At 48.6% G+C, this 19980-nt stretch overlaps 1 long non-coding RNA gene across 1 annotated transcript; it reads left to right on the top strand.

The window, feature by feature from the left end:
• The first annotated feature begins 1639 nt into the window (after positions 1 to 1639).
• Positions 1640 to 3237, top strand: LOC130190316 (uncharacterized). Its single transcript, XR_008830940.1, has 2 exons — positions 1640 to 1712; positions 2283 to 3237. It is a non-coding gene; the product is annotated as an uncharacterized LOC130190316 (long non-coding RNA).
• The last annotated feature ends 16743 nt before the right edge of the window (positions 3238 to 19980 follow it).

Below are 19980 nucleotides of genomic sequence, written 5' to 3'. Positions count from 1 at the left end.
TTAAAAAAAGGCTCGTTGATATCCTCAGGCCGTGACTTGTATCAAGCATGACAAATTTGGGGGATATTCGAAGAAGTCCAGTGGAAGTAGGTGGTGCTCGTCTTGAAAATCAAAAAAAGACTGGCAGGTTTTACTCCGAGGTGATCCGGTTTCACATCACATCCACGTTGTTTGTTGACACCTCAAAGCTTTTAGAAATACGATCTTTTGATTGTTCTGACCACAAATCTAAATAAGAACAAAAAAGACCGACTCCCTGAAGCTACAAAACACGGAGACGTCACAAACCATCCAGGGTTTAAACAACGACCTGGAAGTTCTGATCGATGTGAAGAACTAGAACATTTTGCAAGAAATATAGATGGTGGGCGTGGGGAGGGGAGAAACTCAGAGGGGGGGGGCGGGGGAGGAGGAGGAGGAGGGGGGGCTTCCTTTCTTGCCAAAAACAAATGACACTGGTAATGGTACTCCTGGTTTACCGGGATGGGGTTCGATTCCCTGCAGTGTCGAATAACGTTGTGGTTAATTTATCACCGTACAACGTCATCACCTGTTTGTCTGATGCAGCGGGTCAGAGGAGAAGTAGGCTGACCCGTTTGGCGTGGCGCGAGGAGCACTGCGCAAGTGTTACACACTGAAGGATGACGATGTCCATTCAGCATTGCAGATGTTTTCCTTGTGCTCTGTAAACACACCAAGACAGACTCACATTAATAGCTGTGTCACTGTCTGTGTTCTGCTGTTCTAACTTGTTTGTTTAAGACCAGAATTACATTAATTGTGAACAGGCAAGCTAAAACTATTCATCATCACACACTACTGTTTATATTGGAAACAATAATTCTCAGGCCAGGTTACTGATGCTACAATGGTGCTACAATGCTAGCGCGCCATTAGCATCCGTTAACTAAAAAGCACTAGCCTTAATTAACTGTCTTCTCATTAACTACTACACACTTAACTATCAAAATATAGCACCGCCAAAGCGAGCGACCAAAACATTAATATATATGGCGCTTTTATACTTTTCTTACATGTAAACAACAAAACAGTCTCACATTAATAGCTGCGTCACTGTCTGTGTTATGCTGTTCTAACATGTTTGTTTAAGACATTAATTACATTAATTGTGAACAGATAACCTGAAACTATACATCATCACACACGACTGTTTATATCTGTCACGGGACACAACATGTAACTGTCTAATCTTTCATGGAACAATGTAATTCTCAGGTTACTTATGCTAACATGCTAGCGCGCGATTAGCATCCGCTAGCTAAATGGCGCTAGCCTTAGTTAACTGTCTTCCCTTTAACTACTACACACTTAATAACCATCAACATATATCACCACCAAAGCGAGAGACCATAACATTAATATAGATGGCACTTGTGTACTCTTCTTACCTGTAAAGACACCCTGGCTGTGTCTACTACAACACACTTGAGCACTTCGAGCACTGACTTTCAGTGCTCGAAGTGCGCCACACTGACAAAACCAGCAGAATTCAGTGCACTGAAAGTACCCGGATGGTGCACTGCAAACGGGCAAAAAATGTAGTGTAAAACGAGGGACACTACTCGCCCTAAACGGCCGCCATCTTGGCTACGTAGCGGAAGAGGAGGAGCCCTTTCGCCAGCTTTTCATTTTATTTCTAAAACAATGGCGGACAGCTCAAGCGGTAGACCACGAAGCTACAGACCGTACATGTAAGTATCAGCGGTAATTACACATTGTACTGGTATTACAATGTACTACTAACATGCCATTCTCAGATTAGTTAGCATACCTAGGTAGCATTAGATGCCATTGGATCTGCATGGCAGTTATGATAAACTAGCTGGGTAATCCACCACCCGGTCCTCTTGCCAGTCCGACGAAGGTGCACTTTTATCGGACACTTCGCTTGACGAGCGGGGGCAGGTCGGCTCCAGGCGCTTGCTCCAGCGGCAAGTCCGACGACAGATAGCTATGTCAGTCATCGGACAGTGTTAAACAACGGCTGTTCTGTTAAACAATCGAAATAGCAATTTTAATAATGGATTAACAATGGATATGCTCAGTTTAATAACGGGTTAACATGACACATAAACGTTGCCCACGCCGCCCGATAATTAATACCGTTACGATAGCTATCTAAGCTTGTTCTAGAAATAATTGTAGCTTTCAATCATCGTTGTGTGTTTTTTTAATGTTGTGTATGTATGTATTTATTTAAATGTAATCGTGGTCTGGGACATAGCACTGAATGGCTATCCTATTTCTGTTTTCTGCCCCAGAGACGTTTCCTGGAGGTGCTGGTGCTGGCTGGTCCTCTGCTGCCCTCCTGACATCTGCATCTGGCTCCAATGACCTCTGGCACAAACCTCACATCCACCTCCAGGGCCTTTAAGAAGATGGACCGCCATCGCGTCTTCAGTATCCCGAAGGACCTCTCCACAACACACCTCGCCTTTGACAGGCAGCAGTTGTAGCTTGGAGGTGGTTGTGGACAGGCTGCCTGAAGGGGTCATGAGGCAGATGGGTTGGGACAGGCAGGGGTAGCCACCATCCCCAAGGATACAGTATCCTGGTGGAGGGTATGACTGCTCATAGAAGATGGGGCTGTTATTCAGGACCCTGGCATCATGCTCTGAGTCTGGGTAGCCCACACGCACATCTATGAATTTTCACTTATCATCACAGATGGCCTGCAGCTGGATGGAATGAAAAAGCTTCCTGTTAAAATAGCAGGCAGCATCCTCCGCTGGGTGCTTCACTCTGACGTGGCAGCCATCAATAGCCCCCACGACTCTGCTGAAGGCTTCCGACCCAGCTAGACGGGCGAAGCGGGCACCTCGGCGTGGGAGTTCCTCTCCTGTAGGGTGGCGGACAACGGTGTCCAGGAGCGTAGCGATCTGCCCACTCATCCTGTGCACCAGCCGGTGAACGGTGGCCCGGGGCATGTCGAAAGCCCTGGCCACCACCAGATAGGAGGTGGTGCTGGCAAGCCAAAAAATAAAAACTAGACAGGAGATCTCGGGGCAGCCATGAGGGCGTTGAATGACTCTCGGGTGAGCCTGAAGTCCACCCTCAAGTCACTGTGGCCATCAAAATACAACGCCAGCAGTGGCATTGCAACATTGATACGGCAGCGCCGCCTGGGACTGGGTGGCTGCTGTAGAGTGTGTGGGGAGGGGAAGGGAAGATTATATTAATATGTAAGTCATTTTATCAATAAAATGTTGTCATTGAGGTTTTGTAGTCTTTTATTGCATTTTCTGATTTATATTAGAATTGATGCATGTTTGTAACAATAATTAATATGCCTGTGTGTTCAATTGCTAATTGATTCCTGTATCAGGGTAAACTTCACTACAACAGAGATGTGTATAAAAGTACAGTCAGTCAAAGTAGGCCTATTACTGTGTGAATTCAAGCAGATGATGCCTATCATTTCAGTGGATAATTCTTAAAACTAATTGGAATCTGGGACAAACATGTACAGATTTGTCATGTTTTATTTCCATATGGTGTGTATGTGGATTGCAAAGAAGAAGGCTACTTCTGACAAAGATAATTGAGAATTTTGCATACCTAGCTAGGAGAATTTAATTGCAACTACTACATGAAGCTATGCTGTGAAGGTAAGGCAAAATCACACAATTACATTTACATATACCATCTCGACTTCAGCCAGAAGGCGGAGGCTCCTGCCGCGATTGTGGAGGTATCGCAGTTTCCACATGGGGTGGAGAAAGGGGTAAACAAGGGACAAAAAGAGGGCAAGAAGTGCATTCATTTTGTCAGTTTAAGTGTTAGGGCAGGGGTGTCAAACTCATTTTCACCGAGGGCCACACCAGCCTCATGGCTGCCCTCGAAGGGCCGGTTGTCACTAACATGGAATTCTAACTACTCCAGAACATATTGTTAAATAACTGTCTTTGCATTTGTTTATTGTTTATTTAGGTGTACTTATATAAATGTATAACTATATATGCAAATGTATTTAATATTATAAAATAAATCTATTTAATTTCATTATATTTATTTTAACCCACATTACTGTATCAAAGATCAAACGAACATTATTACATTAACTTTGTTAAAAGCTTTGTCACAGTTGAGACAGGTGGTTCTCCACTGGTCTGGGCAGTGGTTCTCCACTGGTCTGGGGCTGTGGTTCTCCACTGGTCTGGCTTTGGGACGCACTATCACCCCTGAATGACAAGCTATGACCGAAATCGAGGGACAATTTTAACTTCTCAAATGTATTTAATGAAAAGATGGTGCAGTTTGAACCTGAGAGTTCAGAATATCACAGTATGCTCAAGATTCAAGATTCAAGATGTTTTATTTGTCACATACACACACAGGGTGTGCAGTGAAATGAAAGTGGCAATGCTCAGCAGGAATGTGCAAGGGCAACAAGTACACACTATTTACAAATAAAAAACAACACAATATTTACAGTAAGTGTGTGTGTGTGTGTGTGTGTGTGTGTGCCTAAGAGGGGCAGTTGTGTGGGTCTATGTGGGGGTCCTGGTGAGGTCGGAGTTCACAATCCTGATGGCCTGAGGAAAGAAACTCCGTCTCAGTCTCTCTGTTCTTGCAGCGTGACTACGGAGGCGCCTGCCTGACCGCAGCAGCTGAAACAGTCTGTTGTTGGGGTGGTGAGGATCCTTCATGATCCTGCCGGCTCTGGTTCTGCACCTCCTGGTGTACAAGTCCTGCAGGGTGGGGAGTGTAGTTCCAATAGTGCGCTCAGCAAAGCACTACTCTCTGCAGAGCCTTCCTGTACTGAGCGGAGCAGTTGCCAAACCAGGCTGTGATGCTTCCTGTCAGGACGCCTCTACAGCTCCAGAGTAGAAGGACTGAAGGATCCTCTGGGAAACTTTAAATTTCCTCAGCTGCCTGAGGTGGTAGAGGCGCTGCCTTGCCTTTCTCACCAGAGTGTCTGTGTTTGTTGACCATGTCAGATCCTCGGTGATGTGGACTCCCGCCACCCTCTCCACAGTAGTCCTGCTAATCCCCAGTGGTGAGTACGTCCTCTGTTGTTGTACCTTCCTAAAGTCCACAATCAGCTCCTTAGTTTTGGTGACATTCATGATGAGGCTGTTGTCCCGGCACCAGAGTGACAGATCAGCAACTTCCTCCAGGTAGGCCTTCTCGTTGTCGGAGATCAGGCCCACCACCACTGTGTCATCCGCAAACTTGATGATGGTGTTGAGCTGAACCTGGCCACACAGTCATGTGTACAGGGAGTACAGTAGGGGCTGAGGACGCAACCCTGGGGATCCTGTGTTCAGGGTGAGGGATTTGAGGTGTGTCTGCCCACCCTGACCACCTGTGGCCTGGCGGTCAGGAAGTCCAGGATCCAAGCACACAGGGGTGTTCAGTCCCAGCTCAATCAGCTTGCCGGCCAGTCTGGAGGGACTATGGTGTTGAAAGCTGAACTATAATCAATGAACAGTAGTCTCACATAGCCCCCTCTGGCTGTCCAGATGAGAGAGTGTGGTGTGCAGTACCTGGGAGACAGCATCATCCGTGGATCTGTTTGGGCGATAAGCAAACTGCAGCGGGTCCATGGAGGAAGGAGGAAGGCGCAGATGTAGTCCTTTATCAGCCTCTCAGCATTTCATGACCACCGAGGTGAGGGCCACGGTCGGTAGTCATTCATACATGCTGGAGAAGCATTCTTGGGCACAGGGACAATAGTGGATCTCTTGAAGCAGGCGGGGACCACGGACTCAGCCAGGAGAGGTTGAATATTGTGGTGAACACTGGAGCTAGCTGGTTAGCACAGGTCTTCAGTACTCGCCCAGATATGCCATCTGGACCTGCAGCTTTCCTGGTGTTCACCCTCAACAGAGCCCTCCTCACACTGTGCTCGGTCACAGAGAGTGTGTGTTCATCCCCAGCGGTAGAACTCACCTCGGCTACGCTTACGGTGTTGTTGTGTGGCGAGCTAGCGCTGTTGTTGCTAGCCTCAAACCGTGCATAAAATGAGTTCAGGTCGTCCGCTAGGGATGCGTCGGCACTCACCATTGCGCGGGGTCTGCTCTGGTAGTTTGTGATAGTCCGTAGCCCCTGCCATAGGCGCCTGGTGTCGCGCTGCTCCATCTGTGATTCCACTCTGTCTCGGTACCTCCTTTTGGCGTTCTTCACCGCCCTCCTCAGTCCATAGACCGCTGCCTTGTACTCGTCCATGTTGCCGGATACAAGACCGGAGTTATAGGCAGCAGTACGGCGTTCACAGCTTGACGGATGGATCTATCAAGTCACTATTTTTGACTAGGAACTACCGTAACTTTTACCGTGGGGACGATGGTGTCCGTTAGTTGCTATGAGGCTCATTGCTACTTCCGCTGCCGCCACTGGAACGGGATTGGACCATGTCCCAGTCGACAATACTCAGACCGACCTGTAGCCCAGCATCTGGTTGGTCAGACCACCGATTCGTTCCTCGTCACTACCGCTTCCCGCGATCCTTTGTTTATACTCCGAAGCAGAAAATGGCGGCATGGTCTGATTTCCTAACGGAGGAGAGAGACAGCCTTATAGCCTCTCTTGAATGGCGTATAGCAGTGGTCCAACGTTCTTTCCTCTGGTAGCACACGAATGTGCTGGTGAAAGTTCGCATGACTTTTTAGGTTTGCCTTGTTAAAGTCAGCCACCACCACAGCCGCTGGGATACTTGTTCTGATGCCGACATAACACATCATGTAGGTCCGATAGTGCTACGTCGGTGTCCGCTTGGGGTGGAATGTAGGGGGGTGGGGTGGTGCCCGAGCTGAACTCCGGGAAGGTAGAATGGGCGGCATGAGATCGTCAGATGTTCCAGGTTCATGAGCAGGAACGAGAAAGAGTCTTAATGTTCTTGGGATCGCACCACATGTTGTTCGTCATGAAGCAGACCCTCCACCCTTAGATTTACCAGACTCTTCCGTTCTGTCTGCACGGAAAACAGAGAAGGACTCGGTTGGACATATGGCTCGATCCGCACCAGCGAGGTCAGCCAAGTTTCCGTCAGACAAAAGATGTTACAATCCCGCATGTCCCGTTGGAATCTGATCCTTGCCCTAAAATCATCCATCTTATTTTCCAGAGACTGGACGTTAGCAAGAAGGATGCTGGGCAGAGGTGGACGGTGGGCTTGAACTCTCAGTCTGTTCCGAATTCCGCTCCGTTTCCCTCGATGTTTTCGTCGTCTTCCCGTAGTAGCGGCTCCACTGCTGTTGTTGTGGTTCGCTCAACAAAACTATTTAGTAATATTCCCTTTTACAGTCAATTATGAACCAACAAGTGAATCTTAAGGACACAAGGTAATACAACATACATTACTACTCAGTAACTTCAGACTTTAAAACATGTCGAAACAGTGCTTTCATGCATAAACATGAAAAAAGAAAGTCTGGTTTTAAAAAGCCTCAAAAGATGTAATTCATGTCTCACTCACTGAACCTATGACACATAAAGCTGCTCTACAAGTCAGAGTCTTGAGGAGCAGCTTTTATACACAAACTCTAAATAAATTAAACAAGGGTAATTAAAAAAGATTCACATATTCAACATTAACTTTTCATATTATAAATACTGAAAAACATGAAGCAGCACTCACTTCAACCTTAGTGACCACTGACGTAGACCTGATGGAGGAATTCATAATAGGGGAACTGGGGATGTTTGTTAATACAAAGTCAATGTGGTCACGCGCGCACGCACGTCTGGATGTCCGCCGGGCGCGTGAATGACAGGACGCGAAAAATGCGCCTCATTCGGGCTGATTTTTTAAGCTCTGGCGGTAAAAGTAGGCGAGACTGTTGAAATGCTCCGCGTAACGTGACAAATAGTCCGGCGAGTGACTCACGCGAGTACATTTAGTAAAGCAACGCAAGGGTTCGCCTCTCCTCTGGCGTGCACGCAGCATGAAGGAGCGTGAACAGACCGCAGTCCGCTGCAAAAAAAAAGACCTTCAGAATAAGAGCACAAGATTTTTTTCCTCCCTTTTTTAAGAAAAGGCATCATATTTATTTCATACCGTCACGGGCCACATAAAATGACATGGCGGGCCACATTTGGCGGGCCTTGAGTTTGACACGTATGGGTTAGGGTATCGCAAGCAGATTTGCATACGTCACTCCCGGCTTAATTTCGCGGGTGCCGTGAACAGATTTGCGTCCGTCACTTCCGCCAAGTGGTTAACGCAAGTGTTCCATTTGAGACAGCACTTATCAGCGACGCAGTGCACTGCAATACAGTGCACTGAATTGTAGTGCACTGTATTGCAGTGTACTTCGTAAAGTGTGCGGTAGTAGACACAGCCCAGGTCTCACATTAATAGCTGTGTCACGGTCTGTCTTGTGCTGGTCTAACTTGTTTGTTTAAGAATTACGGCGCCAGTCATGACAAAACTCACTACCGCCACCTACTGGCGAACACATGTATCGCCCTGCAGCTCCTTCAAGTGAAAGCAGGTGAGTTATAAGTTAACACAAAGCGTTTAAAATGATAATAACAAGATAATAAGGATGATGGGGGCAAGGTACTAACACAATACACTTCAATAACAATTCTGACTACAATATTTGCCCTTAAAATGTCCAGGCTGCCACACGAGCACTAAGTGGAGGAGGAGCATGTCGGGGCGAAATTCTCACAAGAACTCAAATAAATTCTCTGTCGGATATCAAAACACATTTGGGGGGACTTGATGACAGAGAGAGTAACTTTTATTCTTAAATGCTGATAAATAAAGAAAAATGTGGCTATTTTTTTATTTTCTTTATTCTTTTTCTTTATTTTAGATTAATTATCAGATTTATTTGATTATAATAATTTAGGATAGGAATATATAAGCATTTTTACTTCTACCTATACATTTTCAGTCGTTCTGTTTTCTATATTATATAGAATAATATTGTATTGCAATGATTGACTGAATAAAATACACAACAACAAAAACAACAACAAGTTAAAAGAAACTAAAAGTTAAGAGACGGTGACATCACCGAGTTATTCTAAGAAACATTGACATGTTTGGGAAGCTGCCTCCATTTCTTTCATCTTATATTTAGAAGCAGTGCGTGGTGTCATCAGCTCTTTGAGTTTTAAATTATTCTGTAACCTTTTCCAGGATGAGGCTGCAGACTTCACCCAAAAAACTTTTCCCCATTTCCGCTCTGGCATTTTGTGACGGTGAGCATCAGGAAGACTTGAGAAACCAAAGTGGATTTTCTGACACTTTTCCGCGTGATGAAGACACAGGTAGTCTGGGAGTAGACCAAGGATCGTCTGACACGTGAAGGTGGACCAATGACGGCACCTACGGGTGTCAGGGCGTCATCAAAGTTATTACATTCATCTTGAGGGAGATATGAACATCATCAATTCAGGTACATGAGAGGATAAGGTACATTAGGGAGTTAAAAAAAGAAGGAGCGTTTGCTTCCGGAGCAGCGTCCCCCGGTTCCCCCTGTCGGAGAACGGCGGCAACTGGGAGGGAGGGAGGAGAAAAGGAACAAGCCGAGAGAACCGAGGGGAGGAGAGAGAGACAGAAAAAAAGAGAAGCGACAGCAGCGCAGCGAGGAGGACGCGAACGCACCGTGGAGAAGAGGTGAGCGATGTGGTATGCCGAGAATCTTAGCTTGAATACGGGGAGCCGTCGCCGTCGCCTTCACAGTCGACCCGCTCCTTGAATTTGAGTAGAAACGTGAGTTGAACTTCGCCGTATTTTCCCGACGAGACTCATTGCTGTGGCGTCCGAAGGGCCCCGCTGTGTCGCGAGCGAAGTCGGGATGGTGGGGCGAGGAGACCGGGAGGCGGCGGCACCGGCGGAGGGGGGTGTCGGTGGGGCATTAGCGTAACCCAGCGTGTGTGTTTCTTTTTTTAAACTTAATTTTCGGGGGTGGAGGTGTGGCTGTCATGCGACCGAGTTCCCACGTAGTGTCGTGGAATGCAACGGCAGCGAGAACGGCCGCGAGCGGCCAGCCGTTGACCACGGCGAGGTTAGCTAACGACGAATCGACTGCTGTGTGGTGGGTTTCACTCTGGGAGGGGGGTATGGAAACTACGGAGCTGTAGAAGGACACGAGTGAAAGCGACTCTTAAACTCGCAGAAGGCCTATCTGCAGGTCAGTAGTAGTAAGTAATAAAGTAATAAACTAGCTTCTTCACCAAAAGTGACGCAAGCGGACCAAACAGAAAGCGTCCGAGCATAAACACATTCATGTACAGTACCTGTCAGAATGGGTTGTGTTCACTGGCCATCGGACCAAAACCGAAAAATATACTTAAATCTCCGTTCTATAAAATAGTGAAACTCATTAAATTCCTTACAATGTGATAAATTAGGAGGAGAACACGTTTGGCTAGTCACATTGATTCCCAATATTCTTTCCGTGAGTCGACTTGATGAGAGTCGACTAACCGTTTCAGCCCCCGGCAGGACGGTCGGTCCTCCTTGTCAGGCTCCAGAGATGCTCCGCGGCTGTGTCCTGTGTCTGGTCCCGTGCATGTCTGTGCTGAGCAACACTTTTAGTCATGAAGAGGTTCATTGTGAGACAAAAGTTGCATGAAGGAGGGTATTCTCTTGATTTACGTGGAACAGTCTGGGGGCTAAAGGCCACGCAGCCTCCCCCACCCCGCCCCCTGGGGCCCGACGCGGCTTGTGTCGGTGCATGGTGCTGGCTGGACGCGGCTAGCTAGCTAATGGTTTAAAGCCCTGCTTTGCTAGTTTCCCTCGAGATAACACGCATTGTTTGTTTAAAAAGAAGAAAGAAACACAGACATTTAAAGTCGTGTTTATGTCGTGTGATTTAAGGCGTCCAGAGAATGGTGTGGATAACTGTACTTGTTGTTTTACTTCTCATGCTTCTTACTTGTTATCCACGATAACTGTTGTGAAGGTGCAATAACGCGTGGGACCGTTAACGTTACCTAGCCACCGCGTTTGTTTCCGTCTCCCTACACGGAAATAACACGAAGTTGTTGACAGTAACACAAATTAGCAAAGGAACCGTCTGCGTTTTCTCTCTACGAATGCCCCACTGGGATTTCTCTCTCACCCTCACCGCCTCCCCGCCCTTCCCCTCCAGGTGACACCTCTTGAATTTAGCTTTATGAATACAACCTATTCGGTGCTGCACGCGAGACTGTGAACAGCCAGCGCGCGCTGTTTGCCAGGCCGTGGTTGTGGTGGCTTTACAGGGGTTACTCTGGTTTGCTAAAAGTATTAGCGCGGACTGCAAAGAGTGAATGTGTCACTGAACGCACCACCGGAGTTGAAATGGTGCACTGTCATCTTCCCTCCCTCCCTCCCTCCCTATCCATCCAGCCTCCTCGCCCCGCTGGCTTGCTCTTCATCCCTGGCCTAGCTCTGCAGTGTGTGTGTGCGTGTGTATGTGTGTTAGTGTGTTTGTTTGTGTGTGTGTTGAAACATGATGTCATTGCTAATTGCTCAGGGCTCCTGCGCTGTCCAGTCAAGGTTTATACTCTGCCCCCCTCTCCCTTCCTTTCTGCTTTTTTATAAACAATTAAAAAACAAAACATCAATACTCTTTCCCTTTATTTACTCTCCCTCTCTCTGTGGCGTTTTCTACACACCAGTTGCCGAGAACGGAAAAAGTGACATGGACATTATGAGTTTTGGGTCCAAGCTGCTGCGGTTCTGGCGTGTTTGTTTAGCTTTGGTGTTCTAAAAAGTGCCTCGCTTTCAAGATCCCCCCGCCCCCCCCGCCCCCCTTCTGCTGAGGTAACCTCTGTTCACAGAACAGAGACACGCATGTACACGGTGCCTGGACAGAAATAGCAACGCAGTAATGGAAGCCGTCACCCCGTAGAGCCGGGAGCTCGTCAGTCACCCAAAAATACCCAACGATATCTTGGCTAGCCCCAAAAGTGTTCTGCAGATTGGACGTAATTATGTTGGCATGGCAATACATTTGTATGTGTGTGTGGGGTATTGGGGACTTTCTTGCCTCGCAGCACCAACCCGTTCAACTCTGTGTGTGGTCGAGGTCGTGCACAACAGCTGATGAGAGAGGACGAGGAAACCGTGCGTGAGTGTGTGTCTCTGTGTTTGTGTGTGTGTGTGTGAGCGATCAGATAAAGAGCGTGGAGATCCGTTATCAGCACCCTGCTTCCCCTGTGAAACAATACCACCGGTCCGCCCTTGACCAAACTAGTTTGTGTGTGTGTTTGTCTGTGTGTATGCGGCCATGTGCATATTTGCACGTCAAGTTTCGTCCCAGGCTGCCGAGATAACCAGACTGTGGCTTGTTTGCGTGTGTTTATCTGTGTGTTGTTGCCAATCTCTGTTGTTATGTGTGTGTGTTTGTTTATGTGTGTTGTTGCCAATCTGTCTCTCTCTTTCTCCTCATCTCTCTCTCTTCACTTTCAGCCCCCCATCGATGCCTCTCAAGAGGCATATTGTGCCCACTGTCAGGCAGGCTGCAGTGTGTGTGTGTGTGTGTGTGTGCATTGTTGTAGCAGGGAGCAGACAGCCGTGAGGTGTGTTTGAACAGAGAAGGAGCACAGAGGCCCAGTTCATCTTGGAGGCTGTGAAGCTGAGCGACAGGGCCCCCCGTCTGTCCCCCGTCGTCCTCCGTCTGTCCCCCGTCTGTCCCCCGTCTGTCCCTGCCTGTCCCCGCCTGTCCCCCGCCTGTCCCCATCTGTCCCCTGCCTGTCCCCCGCCTGTCCCCCTGCCTGTCCCCTGCCTGTCCCGCCTGCCTCTGCCTGTCCCCGCCTGTCCCCGCCTGTCCCCTGCCTGTCCCCGCCTGTCCCCATCTGTCCCCTGCCTGTCCCCTGTCCCCCGTCTGTCCCCTGCCTGTCCCCATCTGTCCCCGTCTGTCCCCATCTGTCCCCCTGCCCCCATCTGTCCCCGCCTGTCCCCGCCTCTGTCCCCCATCTGTCCCCCCACCTGTCCCCCGCCTGTCCCCGTCTGTCCCGCCTGTCCCCCCTGCCCCTGCCTGTCCCCGCCTGTCCCCCCGCCTGTCCCCATCTGTCCCCCGCCTGTCCCCGTCTGTCCCCGCCTGTCCCATCTGTCCCCGTCTGTCCCCCGTCTGTCCCCGTCTGTCCCCCGTCTGCCCCCGTCTGTCCCCCATCTGTCCCCCATCTGTCCCCCGTCTGTCCCCGTGCCTGTCCCTGCCTGTCCCCGTCTGCCCTGTCCCTCGTCAGATACAAACTCTCTCCCGCTCTTTTGTTTATATGTTTCTGCTCCCGATGTTGTCTTTTCTACTTGACTGCACTTTCTCACGTACTGTACGCTCCAGTTCAGCTGCAAAGGGTTTTCCACCTCTCTTTCTCTCTCTGCCCCCCCGACTTTCAAACCCGTAGAGGAAGAGGCTGAAGAAGAAAAAAAGGCCTCACGGTCTCAAGACAAGGATGGACTTGGTAGTCTTGACTTATGACCCGCCCTTGTGCGTTCACCATGGACCCTGTAGAGAAGTGGACGTAGTCTCCGTGACGTCATCTTTTGGTTTGGCCCCTTTTTGAAGCCTCGCGTTCGGCATTTTGGCCGTCGCCATCTTGGTGCTCTTCTTGTCTGGCAAGGTAGCCCCTCCTTCTCCTATTCTCCCTCCTCTGTGAAATGCTGCAGCAAGCCTTGCTCCTAGCTTCTTCTTTTACATTTTTTTTTACAGACTCTCCCTTCTGTCGTAACAATTAACCTTGGTAGCTCAGAATTGTATGAAAGTCCATGACGTGCGACAGGAATGTTGAATCACGATCGCAGTCGTCATGTGAATCTGGGTTCCTGACCGGACGCGCTCCTCCTTACATTCAACCTCACATCCTGCTGTGGAGGCGACAATAAGTCAACATCTGTGCCGAGGATGTGATTCATACGACTGCCACAACATGAACTCCAATAAAAAATACACAATTTAATTAGTTTTGTAGACCAGCTTTGAGATGACGCGACACGGTCCTGGAAATGCTGTGTCATGCCCGTCCAATATTGATGCCCATTTCAGAGAAGAATGTGCTGCTAGTGTTGGGGGGGGGGGGGGGTGGACGACAATGGCTTCCACTGGTTGGAAGGGAGAAAGAGACGGGCCGTTGTGTGACAGGACGAGAGCGAGGGAGGGGATGATTTAAAGTATTGCCCAGGGAGCGATCGTTGCAGTGGCGTCTGTGGTTCCTTTGGCAGTGAAGGGACATTCCTTTTCTGATGAGTCACTCTCTCTCTCTCTCTCTCTCTCTGATATGTTTTCCTTCCCCACATCTCTTCAACCCCTCTGTCTCTCCTTCTTATTGTCTTGATCTCCAGGCATTTTGTCAAAACTTCCAGCCGATCAGGTCGGGCCAAGGTCCTGATATTAGTGCAATCTCGTGGCGTTATCGCGGAGCGCCACAGGCATCTCTCATGAAATGCGAGATAACAAGGCCACGTTGAACTCCCCAAAACACACACACACACACACACACACACACACACACACACACACACACACACACACACAGTTCGAGCTGTGTTGTTTGTGTCTAGACCCCCCCCCCCCCGCCTGCATCCTCTCGGATGTTCTGCCCCATCTCGGCTATATTTAGGACCTACAGTCTCTTCATCGCTGCCCTCGCCTCGGATCCGACGGGGGCTTTTTTACTCTTTGTGTTTTTTTTCACTGAGAAAGGGAGTAGGATAAAACATTTAAAAAAAGAGTCACACAAAAAACGACTACTAAAGTCAAATAGGAATCAGAGCGAGAGAGAGCGAGAGAGAGAGCGAGAGAGAGCGAGAGAGAGAGCGAGAGATAGCAGACTAAAAAAGAATAAGAATGAGAATAAACTATACAATATCCACACATCATGACAATATATATATATAAAACAATGTAATAAAATATACACTTTTTGAGACTATATATATATATATGTATATACATACAATATATATATACAATATATATATATAAACAATGTAATAAAATATACACCATGGCCATAGATATTCACAGAATATGTTCTGACGCGGTATCGCTGCCTGGCGGTAGAAGGGTGAACAGTTTGTGGCGGGGTGGTTATGTCTCTTTCAGCCCGTTTTTGGCCCTGGCCGCACCGCTGGTGTATATGTCCAGGATGGAGGAAGCTCCAGCGATGTACTGTGCCGACCGCACCACCCTCTGTAGTGCCCTACGCCCAGGGCGGTGCAGTTCCCGTACCAGGCGGTGATGCAACCTGTCAGAACACTCTCGATGGTACTGGTGTAGAATGTTCTGAGATCAGGGGGCCATGTTGAATTTCTTTTCACCACGTGAGTGGTGCGTGGTCCATGTGAGGTCCCTGAGAGATGCACTGAGAACTTGAAGCTGCTGACCTTCTTGACGTTGAGGACGAGGCTGTTCTCCTGGCCCCACTGTACCAGTGAGCACCCCACCTCCCTGTAGGCTGTCTCGTCTGCCGCCGGTGATCAGCCCCAACACTGTTGTGTCGTCAGCAAACTTGATGATGTGGGGCTTGCATATGGCCGCGGCCGTGGTGGGTGTACAGGAGTAGGAGAGAGGGCTCAACATCAGCTCTGGTGTGGTACCGCCATCCTCACCACCTGGCGGCGGCCCGACAGCACGACCAGTATCTAGCTGCAGTCCACAAGCAGCATTCGCGACAACAGTTTTCTCCCTCCAGGTGGATCTGTTTTGACTATGCAAAATGCCCATGGGTCAGCGTGGCAGGCAACATGGAACAACTGGGCGCGCCCGGGATGTGGTCGGGACCGGCGCTGCCTTCGGAGCTTGCCGCTCACGTCGAACCGAGCAAAGAATGTGTAAGCTGCTGGGAGGAGGTAGGAGTTCTCTTCACCTCCACCTTGTTCCTGAACTCCGTCAGCGGTGTTACGGCGGCGCGGTGCAGCGCGGAACATCGCCATTTATCAAGTCCCGCCACAATGAAAGCAGCTCTTTGTTCTGGCAGATGATGCAGTTGTCCTCATAGCTTATTGTCCAAAGACTGTACATTCGCCAGCTCGCTTCCCTCTCGGCGGCGACGTTGCGGAGAGAGAGAGAGAGAGAGAGAGAGAGATATGCATGCTGGGAGCTTGCAGCGGGTCGAAAAACAAGAGGAGAGGTTTAGCTGTAGCCAATTAGCGGTACTGGGAGATTCTATAAGAACCTCATGGTTGTTGTCTTGTCACTTGCTGCATGAACCTGTTTGTTGCTCTTGCGCACACACGTCACTTATTTAGATTTCTTTTAAAGACGGAGAGTTTTTTTAAATTCAGTCGCCAAAAACGACTCCGTTTATCACAGCCAGAAATATACACAAACATTCCTGAAAAAACACATCACATTCTGCGCCCATTTTGGACAAGCTCTGGGAAGCCTCGACAGAACCGCAGGCTGAGGAGAGGAGAGGCTGCAAAACAATCTCAATATATCGGGCACTTGGAGCCTCCTTTCCTCCTACACTGGTCACGCTTTTGGACACTAACCCAAATGTAGGACGTGAAAGAAATTCATCTTTTTCACGATTTCTGGCATTCTAACCGAGTGTCACAAATCCCAAGAGGCCCAAGAGGCGTTTGAGTTCCCAATGCTGCTCGCCATGGCTGTCCTGCTCTTGTGGCGGTGCAGGACACATTGTCACGATAATGGAGAAAGAGGAGGCTGATGGGAACGAAGGCGTGTCGGTCGAGTAGGCCGCGCGTCCTCATCCTGCTCGGCTGTGCGGCGTGACGGACCTCTGGGGCTAACGGCGCTGTCGGCGCGAGGATTCACAACGTGATCTAGGACCAGGACGTGCTCTTATTGATCCCTCCCACTGTGTGTCATTCTGGGGTTTGTGATGATCAGAGGCAGTGAACCGCGAGTCTTGCATTAACAAACACAAGTCTGGCGTAGTGGGGCACTGAAAATGTTACGTAGGCCGCAAATAATGAACATTTCTCACGAAGAGGAGACGTGTCGAAGAAAAACCTCAGTAATAACAGTTTGCTGCTGCTTCAAAGAAATCCCCCCCATGGGATTAATAAAGTCCATATCTAATGTAATCTAACAGTGATGAGAGAGTAGGGCCCACAGGCAGCCGACAGACTGGATCCCAGACACGGCCAATGGGGGGCCGACACATGTTGTTCTGTTATTAATGATCAAAGCTCCCTATCTGCAATCATTTGTTATCTACGAATATTCCTAAACTGGAATGAAAACACCTCGCTGCCCACAAGCCACTGGATATTATCATCATGCAAACTGCTGAAGAAATGAATGTGTTTTTGTTTTATTGTTATTAAATAACAAGCAGCTAACGTCTGCATTCAAAAGAAGGGACTCTTGTTTCTCCCCGGTTGGGGATGAAGGCGGGGCTTATACATATGTGGAGTGCGAGAGCGACGTGGAGTCATCTGGACAACGCCGTGAAACGGGAGTTTTACATGGACGGATGAGCCCCCCCCCCCCCCCCAACTCTGGTATCCGAGGCATTGTCGAGAACCTAGAAGTTGTCTCAGCGCTTCGTCGTGGTGTCAGGCCCGTTTGCTCTGAGCTTGAAGCTCTATCGAATGTCTTTTCCTTTTACATGTGAAGCTTTGAGTGGTGTCCTGAGACCATTACAGGGGGAGAGAGAGAGAGGGGGGGGGGGGTAGAGAAGCTGGGACTATTGCTCACACTTTCTTCTGCACTATATTAATAATAATAGCTTGAATGTCGATGTCGTCCACGACGTGTCAGAAGCTTCGTCTAAAAACACCGCTGGACGTGGCTCTGCGTGTTGCTACCCTGCCTCTACGTGCGTGGCCCTCAACAACATCGCGTCAACGCGCTGACCACACGCCCGGCTCACGAGTGTCCCACGCCTGAAAAGGGGGACGTCCCTCCACCTCCTCCTCCTCCTCTCGTGGCGCTCTGCTCCGTGTCAGCGGTGAGCACACTCTTTTCTCTTTCCTTCCCCTCCCTCAACCTCCCCTCACCCACAGGAAAAGCTGGGAACAGGGAGGTAGGGGGGTTAACTCGCTCCCGAGCCTCTCAAATCCAGGAAATTCCTCCCTGGGCTTCTGTTTCTAAAACGTTTCTTTTTCTTTCTTTTTTCCCCCCACGTCACAGGATTCCAAAGTCTGTGAGAGTGAGAGTGTGTGTGTGTGTGTGTGTGTGTGTGTGGTGAAAGTCTGTTTCAAAATGGCCATCACTCACCTTAATTTGAGGTGTGTGTGTGTTTTGTCTGTAATCTCTGTTGACCAATTTGAGGTTTTTGCCCCCCCCCCAGAGACATGCCTGAGATTCTTTTGGCACACCCTGGAAATTCCTCAGCGCTCTCCTTTTCTTTTGTGGTCCCTCTGTCTCTCGCTTTCCCGCCCGGGGAAACCACGGCGGAGGAGAAGTGGTACCTACTGGCTGTGTTCGTACCTCTCGACACATCGAGGCGTTTTCAACTTTAAACGACAGCGTGAACCAAGTGGAATCACAGTGGAGCTATTTCTATCCGTCCTTCACACCGTACAGCCGCGAGGGCGGCGTACGGCCACGGGGGCACACTCAGACCACAGAGCTTGTGTGTGTGTGTATTTTCTGTCTGTATAGAAGACTGTTTGCTTAGGCTGCAGTCTCAGAGTTGTGTCACTTTGTCTCAGTTGTTTCCCGCTATCAACAATAAAAGGATGCTCACACACACACACACACACACCCAACCACACACACACAAATACACATGCACACTGAGCCTGGAGAAATATATTCTCTGCTCCATCGTGCACGACAATGGACCAGTCACCAGCCATCTGTTAGCTTTGTGTAGGGCGGATTTATGTTTTTTTTATTTTCTTGTAGCTGCAAAATATGTAGCTCTTCACATGAGGAGACTAAAAGTAACCCGAATATAAACGTACACGATGCAAGAACCTGAAATGAATAGAGCTCTAATTAGAAAATGCCGCATCACCACTTTTCTCATGACCGTGGTTGTGATCATAAAAATGACCTGTTGGTGGATCAGAGTGAACACATAGGCACATGAAACAACAGCAGGCTGGTCCTCAAGCCATTTCAAGGTTTATATCATGAAAAGGTCTTACAAATAAATTGTGATTCATACAGGGAGTTCAATATGCATAGTTTTGAAAAATGTCTCAGTATGTTATGGATTATATCACAGCCATAGTGTGGCTATGCAGCCTAAATTCTGCTAACCCCCAAAACAGAAAAAAACAGATAATAATAATATTATTAATAATATGTGGCCACACTAGTGGTTCAATTCAGTTTATTTTGTATAGCCCATTATAAAAAATCACGAATTTGCCTCCGAGGGCTTTACAATCTGTACACATTGACATCCCTGTCCCAGGACCTCACATCGGATCAGGAAACACTAGAAAAACCCTTTCACGGTGAAAAAAGGGAAGAAACCTTCAAGAGAGCAACAGAGGAGGATCCCTCCCCCCAGGATGGACAGAAGAATATATGTCATGTGTACAGAAGGAATCATTACAGAGTTAAAACACATGCAATGAGTGTGACAGAGTGTATGAATAGTTGGTAGTAGGCATGGACTGTGAAGAGCGATCCTGCTCCATGGCTCTGCTTAGCAGCATCGCTAACCTCTCAGTCTGGCTTGTGGAAGCAGTTTGCAGCTCCATGAGGATCCGGCCCACTTTGTCTGCAGCCAATGAAAATAAATCCAGTGAAGATCTGGGAGAGTTGCCCGCTCTTTCACAAGCTGGTTTAACATGTTCACATCCTGATCCCAAAAAAAGTTCGAAAAAAGGACACCCAGCTGTGTTTTCTATTCTGCACACCGTGCCTCGTTGACGCCACAGCGTACATTTTTCTTTTGTTCCCGACGGCTCCACTCTCTTAAATGTGCCTTTAAAAAAAATATTTGGCAACAGATGGGGTTCCTCACAGGCAGAGGGGGAGATGAGAGTAGGCGGAAGGAGAAAGAGGAGGAGGAGGGGGGGCTGTAAATCAGGGGTTTGTAAAGAGAAACAGAATGAGAATTTACAGACCTTCTTCACTTTTAATAAGAAAAGACAGCAATTCTCTTTTAGACAAAGGAAAGAGGGGAGGTGTGTGT

Source organism: Pseudoliparis swirei, chromosome 24, assembly GCF_029220125.1.
Source record: "Pseudoliparis swirei isolate HS2019 ecotype Mariana Trench chromosome 24, NWPU_hadal_v1, whole genome shotgun sequence".
In the NCBI taxonomy this organism is placed as follows: Eukaryota; Metazoa; Chordata; class Actinopteri; order Perciformes; family Liparidae; genus Pseudoliparis; species Pseudoliparis swirei.
This window is presented reverse-complemented; position numbering and strand designations above follow the sequence as displayed.